This window comes from Candoia aspera, chromosome 1 (genome assembly GCF_035149785.1).
Source record: "Candoia aspera isolate rCanAsp1 chromosome 1, rCanAsp1.hap2, whole genome shotgun sequence".
Classification (NCBI taxonomy): Eukaryota; Metazoa; Chordata; class Lepidosauria; order Squamata; family Boidae; genus Candoia; species Candoia aspera.
The window spans coordinates 23,134,758-23,147,497 of record NC_086153.1 but is presented as its reverse complement, the minus strand read 5'-3'; the positions used below and the strand labels follow the sequence as shown (position 1 = coordinate 23,147,497).

The window sequence follows — 12,740 nt, the reverse complement described above, 5'->3', positions numbered from 1 at the left end:
TGAGAACATGGCATGATTGCAGAAATTTCTTGTGTTCTTTTGTTGAGTGTTGTGTAAACTTCTCCAAAAAGCATGCAGTACAATGCAATGTGATATCATGGTAAGTAGGGGAGGCTTACCCTGTTGCCTCTTGATAGCAGAGATTAATGTAGTAGGTAATAGTCCATTGGGGAAAAACGATGGCAGATTTGTTGTGGCCAAGAAAGGAGCACAAGTAGTGGGTGGGATGGCTTACATGCAAACCAGGACAACAATATTTGTGCAAGAAGTAAGCTGTTCAGTTGGGTCCAGACTCCAGAGAAGTTCTGTGACACTCATAATGGTAAGCCAAAGGGTAGCAAAGCATCTGGGAAATCAGAGAGGGGGGTTAATTCATTCATTGGAGATAACACAGGAAATAAACTTACAGAAGCTAAATAAGTTATAAACATTAATTATGTCTTGTCCAAATAAAACATTACAATCCCAGCTTTTGCCTAACATTTTGCAGATGATGTTTATTTTTTTCTGGAGTCAAGGCAAATGTCTACATACAGTTCTGATTTAAGAACAGACAACTTCACTCTCAGTGTCTCTTTCTCATCATTTTCCCATGATGAAGCCATTATTTGTGTACTACAGAGCTGGTCCAGAAATGGCAGATTGAACCAACTCCTATTCCCTTTGTGGCTGGCTGTGGACAGAGTTCCTTGAAACTATGTAAATTCTTAACTTAAGGATGCCTCCTCCCATCCCATTTCATTCTTTCTCACCAAATAAACAAGGCTGAAAAGAATTCTGATAGGTTTCCATGAAAGTTGACTATCTTAAGGTCAGGGATGGAAAGAATAAAAGAGAGAAACAACAAGAGAGCAAGACTGCACAAATGCCAGGCTTCCTTTAAAGGTGGATGGATAGAATGCTGCCTAGCCATGAGAATTGTTTTAGAATTCATCTGTGTTCCAAATGGGAATTGAGCACATGTCAGGCATGTTCTGCAGAATGATGGTATTCTCATAATACACTTAACAAGGTCAGTTTCAAACTGGTGGTTGCATTTGTGCTATATAAGAAGCTTGTTCAATTTTAACCTGGTTAGTTATTTTGTGGCTTGGTATGTTATGTTATCTTGGGCTCCAAAGAGTCAGCATGGTGTAATGATTGAGATAGGTCCTGTGCCTAGGGAGTTAGAGGTTGAGGTCTCCACTCAGTGTTATGACTCACTGAGTAACTCTAGCCACTTATCTCATAAACTTTCCAGTCTGAAACAGACCAATGCAGCTGCTCCCTAGAGTGCCATTACTATATCTGACCCTCCCTGCAATTCATAGCTTTTCATCATGAGTCAGTTTTAGACAAATTCCACATTCAGATGAGAACTTTAGAATTCCCCATTATGGAGTGGTACGAGGAGATATATCAGGACACAGCATTTCATCACCATCCTTCTTCTCAGTTCCCTTCTCCAATTCATCATAAAGCCATGGAGTTTGAAGTCTTCCTTTCATAAACCACAAGCTGATGGATTTCCATATGGCAATCTGTCCATGGCCTTCACAGTACTACAAAGGAAAAAGTAAGAGGATCCCACCAGGCTGCTAAAAACCTGCGCTGTGTTAACTGATGTAGCTGCTGCCATAGCAGCTAAGCACAAAAATGGTCCAGAATTTTATGATCCTTCCCCAATTGTCCTTTCCTTATCCCCAGTTGTTGTTGGCAGCTGAATCTTGAAGGATTAGAGAGAAAGAAAGGAAGGGAGACCATGTGTTCATGATGGATTTTGTTGTTTTTGTTAGACAGTTGTTAGTCCTATCATATTTTTCTGGATTTTAATGAATGGTGATACTGCCGTCCTATTATTAATTGATCTGGCTAGCCTACCAGAATGGTTGGTATTCTGAACCATGACAACTATTCAAGACCTCATGCAGGAAGGGAGGGGGGAAAACTTTCCAGACTTCAGATAGTTGTTAAAAATGGAAAGTATTAAGAATTAAAATGAAAATGTTTTACATACCAAGCAAACTTTGTATTGGCCTGTCACAGGCCATTCAAGTAGTGTATGTTTGACTTCAGCATTTTCATGATGGGCAAGAAGTATTTATTGATATGTTTGTTTTTATTCAGGTGTTTAGGCCCTGTTTCTAGATAATAATTCGCCGATAACAGCTTGCAGCACAAGAATACTCCCCCCAGACCCCAAAACGAAACAAAAAAAGAAACACCCACCCCATAAATATAGAATGACATCATACACGATAGCTAAAAGATGAATGGGTAACAGATAACATGTATAATTATAGCTTGGCTAAAAGGTTTAAACAAATCTCAAATCCAGCAGCATCACACACTCATCAAGAAAAATCAGAGCAAGTTGGTTTTTATGAGGGTGGGAACCAACTCTGCCATGTCCCAAGCTACTTTGGATTGGGCATGTTTAACTTGATTACTGAACTTGATTATTGGGATTCACACAATACACTAAACAACAAATTAACCAAATAGATGGGTTTGTACCACATACCGAGCCACAAAAATCTAACAAAATTAGCATTAACCAGGCTAAATATGTTGTACAAATGCATCTGCTACTTCTTTAACTGATCTGATGAATCATGTTGCAGCTTCACAAGGCAAAGCAAGATCCCTACAAAGTGACCTGGACTGAACTGGCACTTACAAGAAACTTTGTGAATCTTTCTGCATGCAAAGAATGGTGAAAAATGCTTGCTTTCAGATAATCTGGTTGCTTGCTTGTTTAATTAATTAATTAATGCACATGTAGGCCACCCAACTCCATCAAGAATCTGGACGGCAATTTCCACAATACATTGACCCTTAAACTACACAGAAGCCCTGGGTTCACATAACATATTAAGCTACCAAACACACACACACACACAACTAAAGTCAAAACTAACCAAGCCTGTGTGAAGAAAGCTCCTTGACCATGTCAACGCAGCACAACTTCTGTGTCTGAAAACAAATGCTAAATTCAAGTATCCTTTTTTTCCTAAAATCTGAAAGAGTACGGAGTGAAGGAGAGTTACATGATTGAGAGAGTCAGCACTGAAAGATTTTAAATCAAAACATTTGCCATTGCTGAATACATGATCATTTTTGGACCCATCACTGAATCAAAGTACTTCTGTTCACAGTAAAAGTCCTGAACTTATTTCTCTAAAAATTGTCAAGGCTACCTCCTGAAGAGTTGTAATTATGGCTGAAACTTAAAAAAACATCCTAGTTTGGGGGGGTAAAGTTTAAATGAATTTAATTTTAATATTTATTGATAAGTGCACTTTTTTCTGCAGGACACCCTGTTAAATCTGTACATTAGTCTTCTGAAATCTGGCAGTGTTCAGATGTGTTGAATGGTAATAGCTCCTTTCAGCTCAGGCCAACAACCTAAGGACCCTTTTAACTGAGAATGACTAAAGTCCAGTTCATTAAAAAGATGTCCCTTTGGGGAAAGTTGAGATAGATAGACAGACAGACAGACCAAACCAAGAGGAAAGAAAGAGTGATCATAGGATTCCAGTGCTAAACTGCATATCCTCGTGACCTTTAATTATCCATGCAGACATTGTATTTCTCATGAAGTTGCAACAGAAGTGGAAAAAAAATCTGCTATGGTTTCAAGGGTGTCTTCCATTTGGCCACAGACTTCATTAAACAGCCATTTGCTGTCTGTGCTTCCAACTCCTTAGAAAAGAGGTCTCATTCGTCAGCTAATTTCCTATCCCACTGGGAGAAAAACAAGCAGCCCCTTGAATGAAAAGAATCTGCAAATGGCTCAGCAGGGGCCCAGCAGATTGTTAGACATTTGGGGAGGTGCTGTGTTTCACAGAACCACAAAACACGGTTAGAAGCCAGGAGGTCCCCTAGCCCAATATCCTGCTCAGTTCAGGATCTGCAGTGCAGAATCCAATCACAGCATCCCAGAGAGATGGATACTACAAATTCTGCTTAAGTACCTCCAGCAAAGAAGAGCTCCCCCAGCTACACTAATATTTCATTCACTTTCCTTATTTTTGTGTGGGGGTTGTATGAAAGGCTTGCTGCGCTCTTGGGTCAGGCATCTCAACATTTCCTAAATGCCCCGAGCTACAGACTCAGAATGCAAAAATGGGAAAATTCATTTTGGCATCCTTGCATGCTCACAGGAAAAGTTCACCTTTTCCAATAAGAAATGAAAGTGCTGTTGGCATTCTAGTGGAGGCACTTCCTGAGTGTGCCTCCTATATCATGTAATAATATTATTCATAGTATGATATCACTGATCACTACTTTTCTGCCTCCAGCTTTTTTTTCTTATATAATCAAGGCTGCATCTGATCTGCCACAAGAAAAACTAACTCTGAAATCAAGAGCAATTCTATAGTTTGCATGTTTATGTTAGTAGTTAATAGTTTAATCCACGTCCAAGGTGACAGACTAAATACTTGATGAAAGATCCAAGTTGTCATTAAATTGTTGCATTTGTTGTGTAGAGGTGGCAGATGGCATCACCTGATACTTTTCCTGTGCAACACAACAAGGATGGCAACTGAGATAATTTGTTGAAGATAAACCTTTTGCTCTCCATTACTTTTATCTCAAGCGAATTATCTCCGTTGCCGTCCTTGCTGTATTGCAGAGGAGTGAGGAGAGTGTGTAGCAAAGAAGTAGAGACCTGCTAAAAAGTAATGGGGAATGGAAGGTTTGAGTAGGCCTCCCAAATGCTGCTTGTTTGCTATACACTCTTCTCACTCCATTATTAGTAGCTTTTTAATGGTTTCTCTCATTCAACTTCTAAAAATTGTCCCAGTTGGTTGCTTTTGAAAAAAAATGAACTAACTTCCTGAAAAAGAGTTGGGTATAAAACCCAAGTTGTCCAAACATCTAAGCTTAGGACTACACACTACAGGTAGTCCTTGCTTAGCAACCATTCATTTAACAATGGTCTGAAGTTATGACAGCCTTGGAAAAAGTGCTTTATGACCTATACTCATACTTATGACCGTCACAAAATGTCATACCACCCCAGCACTTACATGTTTGCAATTTGGGCACTTGGCAGCTGGCTTGCATTTATGACCAGTTGCAGTGTCCTACAGTCATGAGATTGCAATTTACAAACTTTTTTGCCAGTTTCCAGCAAAAAAGTCCACTGGGGAAGCTGGATTCGCTTAACAACCCATGATTCACTTAATTGCCACAGTGATTCGCTTAACGACCATCATAAAAATGGTCATAAAATTGTCCTGTCACATGGTGACTCACTTAACAATCGCATCGCTTAACCAGTTTTCTGGTACCTATTGCGGTCCTTAAATGAGGACTACATGTAATGATCATTTTTCTAAATTGGAACTGTGTTATACTCTCAGAACCTATAGGTAAATATATTCCTGAGGATAAATCATTTCATAATATGGAGAATTATTATTCAGTGGAATCCTCCCCCATCCCAAGTGTTCCCTGACTGTGGAAAATCAACATATCTGTCCTAACAGTTAGGAACCACACTGAGACGAGGAATAAGTCTCTAGTGTTTTATTACTGCTACATTAGACAGAAAATCCTAACAAACTGAAGAAGTGTGAGAAAACCCAGACAGATAAACCCCAAAAGTCAAGGCAGGTCTGTTCTGTGTCTCTTTGAATGGCTGCTTAACTCCTCAGTATTATGCATGCATTTTCCCCCCTGGATAGGAGCCCCCTCCTGCTCACCATCAGTGCTCATGACAATATCAAGGGAAAGATAATTAATAATTAAGATAATTATTCATGGCATATGGAAGTTCATTCAAATAATTCCCAATGATAAAACTTTCATCTCTGTTCTTGTTTGGTATATGGAGTGGTTCTTCTGATGGGCATTATTCACACATGTTTAACCGCATCAGTTACAAATCAAGCACCTGCATTTGCAGAATGTGCAGAGATCAGTTAACAATGACTTTGGTTTATTTTGTGTGACTTTGCACAAAGCCAAATGGCTACACTGAAGTGACACTAACCCATGAAACAGTAGAAAAGTATGCTGGCATAAAATTTGCTATTCCACTTGCTCAGCCCTATTTTGCCATTGTAATGAGGCCAGTGACAGATGTTGTCCTTAGTGTTTTAATGCAGGACAAGTTAAGGAAAGCAACTGGTGGATTCCCCCAGCTTCACTTCTCCTTCTATCATGGGCTGGAGATGAGACCAAGGCAACATCATGAGGATATGGCATACAAAAATTGTTATTGGGTCATGGTCATGATCATGGTCATGGTGGGGATAGGGGGACATGAGAATCAGTCCTCAGTGGGTGGTGTAAACTCATCCCTTTTGGCTAACCTATTGTTCGAGGCACTGTGTGAAGCCATGTAATAACTTAATTCAGTAATCAGGTTGAACATGTTGCATGAATGTAGCCAAAATATGGTGGGTCTTTTACATGTATCACAGCAGCATGTTTGTGTGATGCTCCAGCTGTCTCAATGTGGCTCTTTGTTGTATGTAATCAGTCAAATAATTTCTCTTTATAACCATGTGAGCAATTTGTTTTAATTGCATTTCTGTATTCATGTATATGAATGGAATAGCTTGGATGAAGATGGAGAAGACTATGAAGGGTAAATATGATGTGTGCAACAATGCATGAAATCTGAAAAAAGAGAACTAGTTATTTTCTTGCCTGTATATGAAGCAGCTCTCATTAGTAGAAATCCAGCACTGTACATTTTTCTAACCTTTATTTTATTTAGGAACACCATCAAAAATAAATAAAAAAAAATATCTGTTTTACAGATAGCTGTAAATTGCAAAATAAATATTGGGCTGGATCTTGTCGTAACCAGTTGGCTCTTCTGTTCCTGTTTTGGAGATAAAAAATAGGTATCATCACTACCATCCATCTATAGCAGTGTTTCTCAACCATGGCAGCTTGAAGATATCTGGACTTCAATTCACAGAATTCCCCAGCCAGCCATGCTGGCTGGGGAATTCTGGGAGTTGAAGTCCACACATCTTCAAGTTGCCAAGGCTGAGAAACACTGATCTATAGCTTTATTTTCATACATTTCCCTTTTAAAGTTGTTCAAGTTGATGGTTTATGAAGAATAATTTCCTTTTTATCTGTTCAAAATCTCACACTATTTGGCTATTTTGGATGATCACTGGTAGTGATTTTATGACAAAAGAATATGTAGCTGACAGTAAGAGGGAAAATGTGCCCAAGTTCCAGTAAGAAAATGAATGAACTCTATTTATGAGAGCTTGTAGAGAAAATATATTGGAATTTGAAATTCATACATTTACTGATTTGGGGAGAGAGGGTTATAAATAAATTTTATGTTGAAACTTAACTGGAATCAGAGACCATGCAGAATCTTTGAATGTGTGCTTCCCAGCCTATAGTATCATGCTCTCAAACCTGGATTTTTCGCTTGTTAAAATATTATGCTTCTATACAGTAGTTTATTTTTACCTCTAAGACAAATGTCCTTCAGGTTTCTTAACAGAGCTATAAAACCATTTGAGACTTTAGAGGGAGGACTGTATTTTAGTTATTAATATAGGTCATCGTTGAGTGGGCCCAAATCATCCATTATCCTCTTCAATGATATACTTTGGTAGTACTTTATATTTGTAAGTAAAGAAAATCTGACATCTTTCTGAAAACATACACACTTTACCCATGCACCCCCAAAGAAGCTAGGATTTGCTGAACTTCCTTTCTGATTAATCTTTCAGTAAAAAATCTGGGTTGTTGTGGGCACAGTTGTGCAGGCAAATGCCCCTGACAGCCTGTGTGTTCAGACTGGCCTCCTTGTGCTTAAGCCTGCTTGACATGGGACTAGGCCTGCTATTGGGCCAGCATGTCTTAAATATTAATATTTTGAGATCAACTCTGCTGCCTGGCCTCCAATATTCCATTCTTTGCTCATCATGGCTGGCCTCTTTTATGTTTCAGGACAGTAAAAATGTCAGCAGCAGGACATGATACCTAATCTATGTTTACTTTTAAAAATTAATAGGTAGGATGTAGCTCTGGAGCATAAAACAATCTGGCTGAATTGAATTATTCATGTTTCCTTTCTTTGGGCATGATTATAATGCAGCCATCACTTGGAATGCATTTGGTGCTTGCCAATCTCTTGTCTTCTGGGGCCCTGTCCCTGGTGCTGAATTTAATCAAAGATGCCCCATAGGTGTACCAAAGTAGAAGCAGAAGACATACAAAATAGTTCTCTGCTTAAGAGATTTCCTTTTCCAACAGGGTTGGGATGCATACTTTTTTTTTTTTTTTGCTGCATGGCTTCTGTATTAGAGATGGCTGCTTTTAGTTTAATACTGATTTTAATACATTTGCTTTTTTGTGTATTTCTATTTGTGTGTCCATGTGTTTTATACTGTGAAGCTGCTCTGATAAAAATAAAAGGTGAAAATCTGCCTATCTTACCAGAGAAACAATAGTGGATGAGGAAGCAGTTAGCATATTTCATCCCCACCATTTGTCTGCTTAAAATCACCCTGCCGCAGGAAAAGACAGGAATCTGCCATTTTATTCCTGTAACTCAAAAAACTGAGCACATGAAGAGATCTGCGCAGCTCTCTTCTCCAAATGATCACTCATGCCCCTCTCAGAACCACCTCCAGAAGACATGCTTGTTTATTTTTTATAATTCAGGGTGCAATTAATCAGAGAGGAGGATTCTGAGCATTTATTTCTTAATGAATTTAGTATGTTTTCATGGATTGGCCAAAAGGTTGGGGAACCTCATATTGTCCTTCTAAGCTAAATCTAAATGCAATGAGTCTCATAGGGATAATGACTAAATGAAAGGGGAGGGGGAATTTTAAGCCTTCCTCCCTCGTGATTTACAGATGTTTTTTCATACAACATCATCCCATAGTAGTGCAAAGATTTTCACTTGGATAGGACCTGAAAGGCAAAATTTGGTTGAGGGAAAACAGCCAGGGAAAAGAAATTTGCCAGGGATAATGAGAGATTTGCCAGGGATAGTAGTAGCAGAAGGAAGAGGTTAAAGATCTCTCCCTTCCATTGATTCTCTCCTGTATAGCTTCCCACATCTCAGCAGTTATTGATTTGGGAGGTAACTGGATGGTTATCAAGGCCATGTGTAATCCTGTCCTTTTATTCTTTCAGTTTGGCTTTCTTAATCTACATACGCTAGCAGAAGTAATGAGAAAAATCATACACAGATACAATTATTTATTCTAAGGGTGACAAACATCCTCCTTACCCTTTCAAGTCCTGCTGAATGATGGACCTGCACCATTGTGTGCATGGTTAGTATAAGAAAAGCATCAGTTTAAATTACTGACCTGGGTCATTCTAATGGATCTGGATCAGTTTTCATAAAAATGAACGTATTACATGAAATTTCTGTTCTCTGATAACCATACCATCCAAGTAATATTCCATGTCTTATATTTACATGGAGTTTCCCAGAAATGCCTATCAGGAAGGGCATTCCCCCAGTGGGAGGTTCTAAAAGGCCATGAAAAGCTCTTTTCCTGCTGTTTGTTCTTTCCTATCACTTTGAACAGGAAAACAGCTTGAGCTTGGAGTACTGACTGATAAGGCCAATCTGTTGCTATTTCTGAGAGTCTTCTGTGAGCGTGGAAGTTGGCCCACCATCTTCCCAAAATGAATCTTGATTGAATTGTGGAGAAAGTGATCTCTGTTTGGATAAATAAATTATAGAAAGCAAAAGTGTTTGCCCATTTTGCATGCAAAGTACTCTCATGACCATTGTTGCCAATTTCTTTCTAACCTAATTGTTTTTTTTCCTTTTCTTCTGTGCCCCATTCCAGCAAACTGTCAGGATTCCAGAAAAAGAGCCATAATGGGTACAAATCTGTAGCCAGGTATATTAAGAGTCAGAATGATGCTTTGGATAGGGGCTTTATTCATGCCAGGTCTCAATTCCAGACCTAGATCAGAAAATTGGGGATTGCTCCTGTGCTCTTAAAACTACAGCAGAGATGAGAGCTTTTCTGAGCAAATCAATAGTCACCAGCAAATTATAAGTAACTCTATATGGGAAACCCTGCAAGAGGTATAAAAGATTTTAATTCAGAAAAGTTTCTTGCATGTACAGAAGGTGAAGGTGTCCTTTTAGAGACCAGCTTTAGAGACCTTTGAGGTTTGCCACCTGGCTCCTGTCCATGGGGCAGGAGGTTGACTGGAGTATCCCCCTTACTTCACACTATTGAGGTCTCCATCAAGTGTTCCTGCTATACGGCTCATGCAGGAAGATGTACCCTTGAATCACCAAGGTGTTAGTTCCTGGTAGGGAGAAAGTAGGCTGATGCAAATTAGCACTTGACTCTTGACTTTAATGTTTTTTTCCCTGCTTTCTGGTGCAACAGTGATGACCACAGAAACTCCAGGTACATGTTGGCCCTTCCACTGCAATTTCTTTCCTTTTCAGTGTGTGCGGTCTGTGTGCGTCTGTGTGTGCGTGTTTGCGTGCTTCTCCTTCCTTGCTCCTCCTCTAATGAGATCTACATTCAAGCAGGGTTTGGAGACCCTTCTGCCTTCCTTCTCAGCTCAGGGTGCAGTGAGGTCTACTCTCATGCTCAGCTGTATATTGGTGGGCATCTGAATTTCTGTTCTATTATAAATTTCTTTAAGGCCAGTAAAGTACAGTGGAATATAACTTGATTTCTGTCAAAGGTTTGCATGATAGAGCTGCAACAAGCTGTGGATAGGGCCAGAGCCAAAAGTGGATCAGGATACCCATTCTTTCTATGACATCCCACTTTTTTATCCAGAACCCTTCTTTTTCTTTCTGATACCCAAGGCTGCAAGGAAGGAGAGAAATATCTCTTACCAGACTTAGCAGTCTTGTCAAGGATGTTGCAATTAGCTTAAGGGCCATGTGTGGCCATAGAATTATAAGTGGCTCACTGGGATGAAATGTTTCTAATCCTAATCGTAACTCTAACCAAACTTTTTAATATCTGAGTCAGATATAAATAACTCTTCACTTTTTTTTACTTTTTGCTTTTTTAAAAAAAATACCTCTCCTTGTGTATTTGTATTGCTCTTTCTATCTCTTATGTGTGCATTTGCTGTGGTCTTCTGAGAAAAATGTTTTCTGTGGGGTAGATAGAAAGGAGTTGGGTTATAAGACTTTGTTTTCAAAAGCTGAAGTTTCTTACAGGGATTTTTTTTTTCTTGTTGCATTCGAGCAAATTGTTTCTGAATCACATGATTGTTTCTGAATCACATTTGTACTTTCAGAGATAAAGTTAAGGGAAAAGAGAAAAAACATCACCATTTGCCATTCAGGTAGCTTAATACTTTCTATAACAACTTTCTTCTAATCAGTTCCCAGCATAACTATCTAATCCTGAGTTACAATGCAATAGTTCTCTCTCTCTTCATAGTGATTTCTGCATAGATTGATGATTTCATTTTTTCAGGCTGATTTATGTCAGTGAGTGATTGTGATTAAAAAAAACAAAGTCTTTGGAATCAACCACATCAGGAAATGTGTATGGGCTGAGACAAACTAGCAAAATGTAAGATTGGCTTCAGTGTTTTGCAGTCAGCTGGAGACCCATCCAGATTTTGGACACCTTGTTTACTGTGGGGCAATATGAATGTACTGTTAGTGCTCAACAAGGTGATGGTGGTGGTGTGTGTGTACATTGTGAGTAGGGTTGTGCAAAATGCTTTTAATTTGAAACATTTCCATCTCAAAAAGCTCCTTTTCAAATCTGAAACAGGTTGTTCTGACCTTATTGAAAGGTTCTGACTCTGTTCCCACCATTCTGGATATATTCTAGACTTGTGAGAGAGCTCTATTGTGAGTTCAGAACAAATCCTTGGAACACTGTCAGAAGAGTTGGTAGTTTTTAAGTTTTGTTGTGTTTAATATTACAATTTGGTGACAATTTTAGAGATACTCCTAGAGGGTCATATCCAAACTGTGGGGGAATGCATGTCCTTGTACCTGATGTTGAACACCCCTGTTGACAGTTCCTGCCCAATATTTGAATAGCTATCATTCTGGTATGGTTGATATTGTATTAAATGCCCAGAATCTCCATAGGATTTGCAGTCTCCCAGTTTGTGGGTTGGTGAGCTTTCCCCCAGATTTTCAAAAAGTTGTTCTCTACAACTCCACATAATGGATAATAAGCTGCCTCAAATTCTTCTCCATCAACCCTCACATTCTCTAGAGTAGATTCTACACTTGGTCAAAATAAAAACTAACACATACTTTGTGTGTTATACTCATCACCCTAAAATTCAAAAATCACTAACATAATTTTAAAACAAAAGAAACAGAGGCTTCAGAAATACCCCACTAGAAGTCATAAGGTGGTTAGAATCCTTCTCCAGAATTCATTATTATGCCCTCCAGTCCGGAATTCATCTATCACTATCATTTTCAATATGGAGGTTTCTGTGCTTTGTAATATCACAAACTAATACTATCAATGCAAGGTCGTCTGGGTTCAATGAGGTTTATTTCTATGGAAGTAGATAAAAGCAAAAAATCTTCGCAGTTGCAACTTGTCACATCATTTTCAGGAGTGTAGCAGGAAAAGGTACCTCTGTTGCCATTCTCACCTCAGCATAACTCTTAGGAGACAAGATTAGGGCTGTCAGAACTGAACTGCAAAAACAGACGTGGTCAAAAACTGGAGGAAATGATACCCCAAAATCCTATGTCTTTCCCACCATCTACTGGTCATGAGGATTTTTTGCAATTTATATCTTGTAGGCCTAGTTAAGATTCTGGGGTG

The 12,740-nt window shown here is 39.0% G+C and overlaps 1 protein-coding gene across 1 annotated transcript in view; it reads left to right on the top strand.

Annotated features, from left to right (window-relative positions):
* Positions 1 to 12,740, top strand: part of OTOF (otoferlin) — a 139,833-nt gene that overhangs the window by 58,373 nt on the left and 68,720 nt on the right. The gene's annotated exons all lie outside the window — the stretch shown is intronic.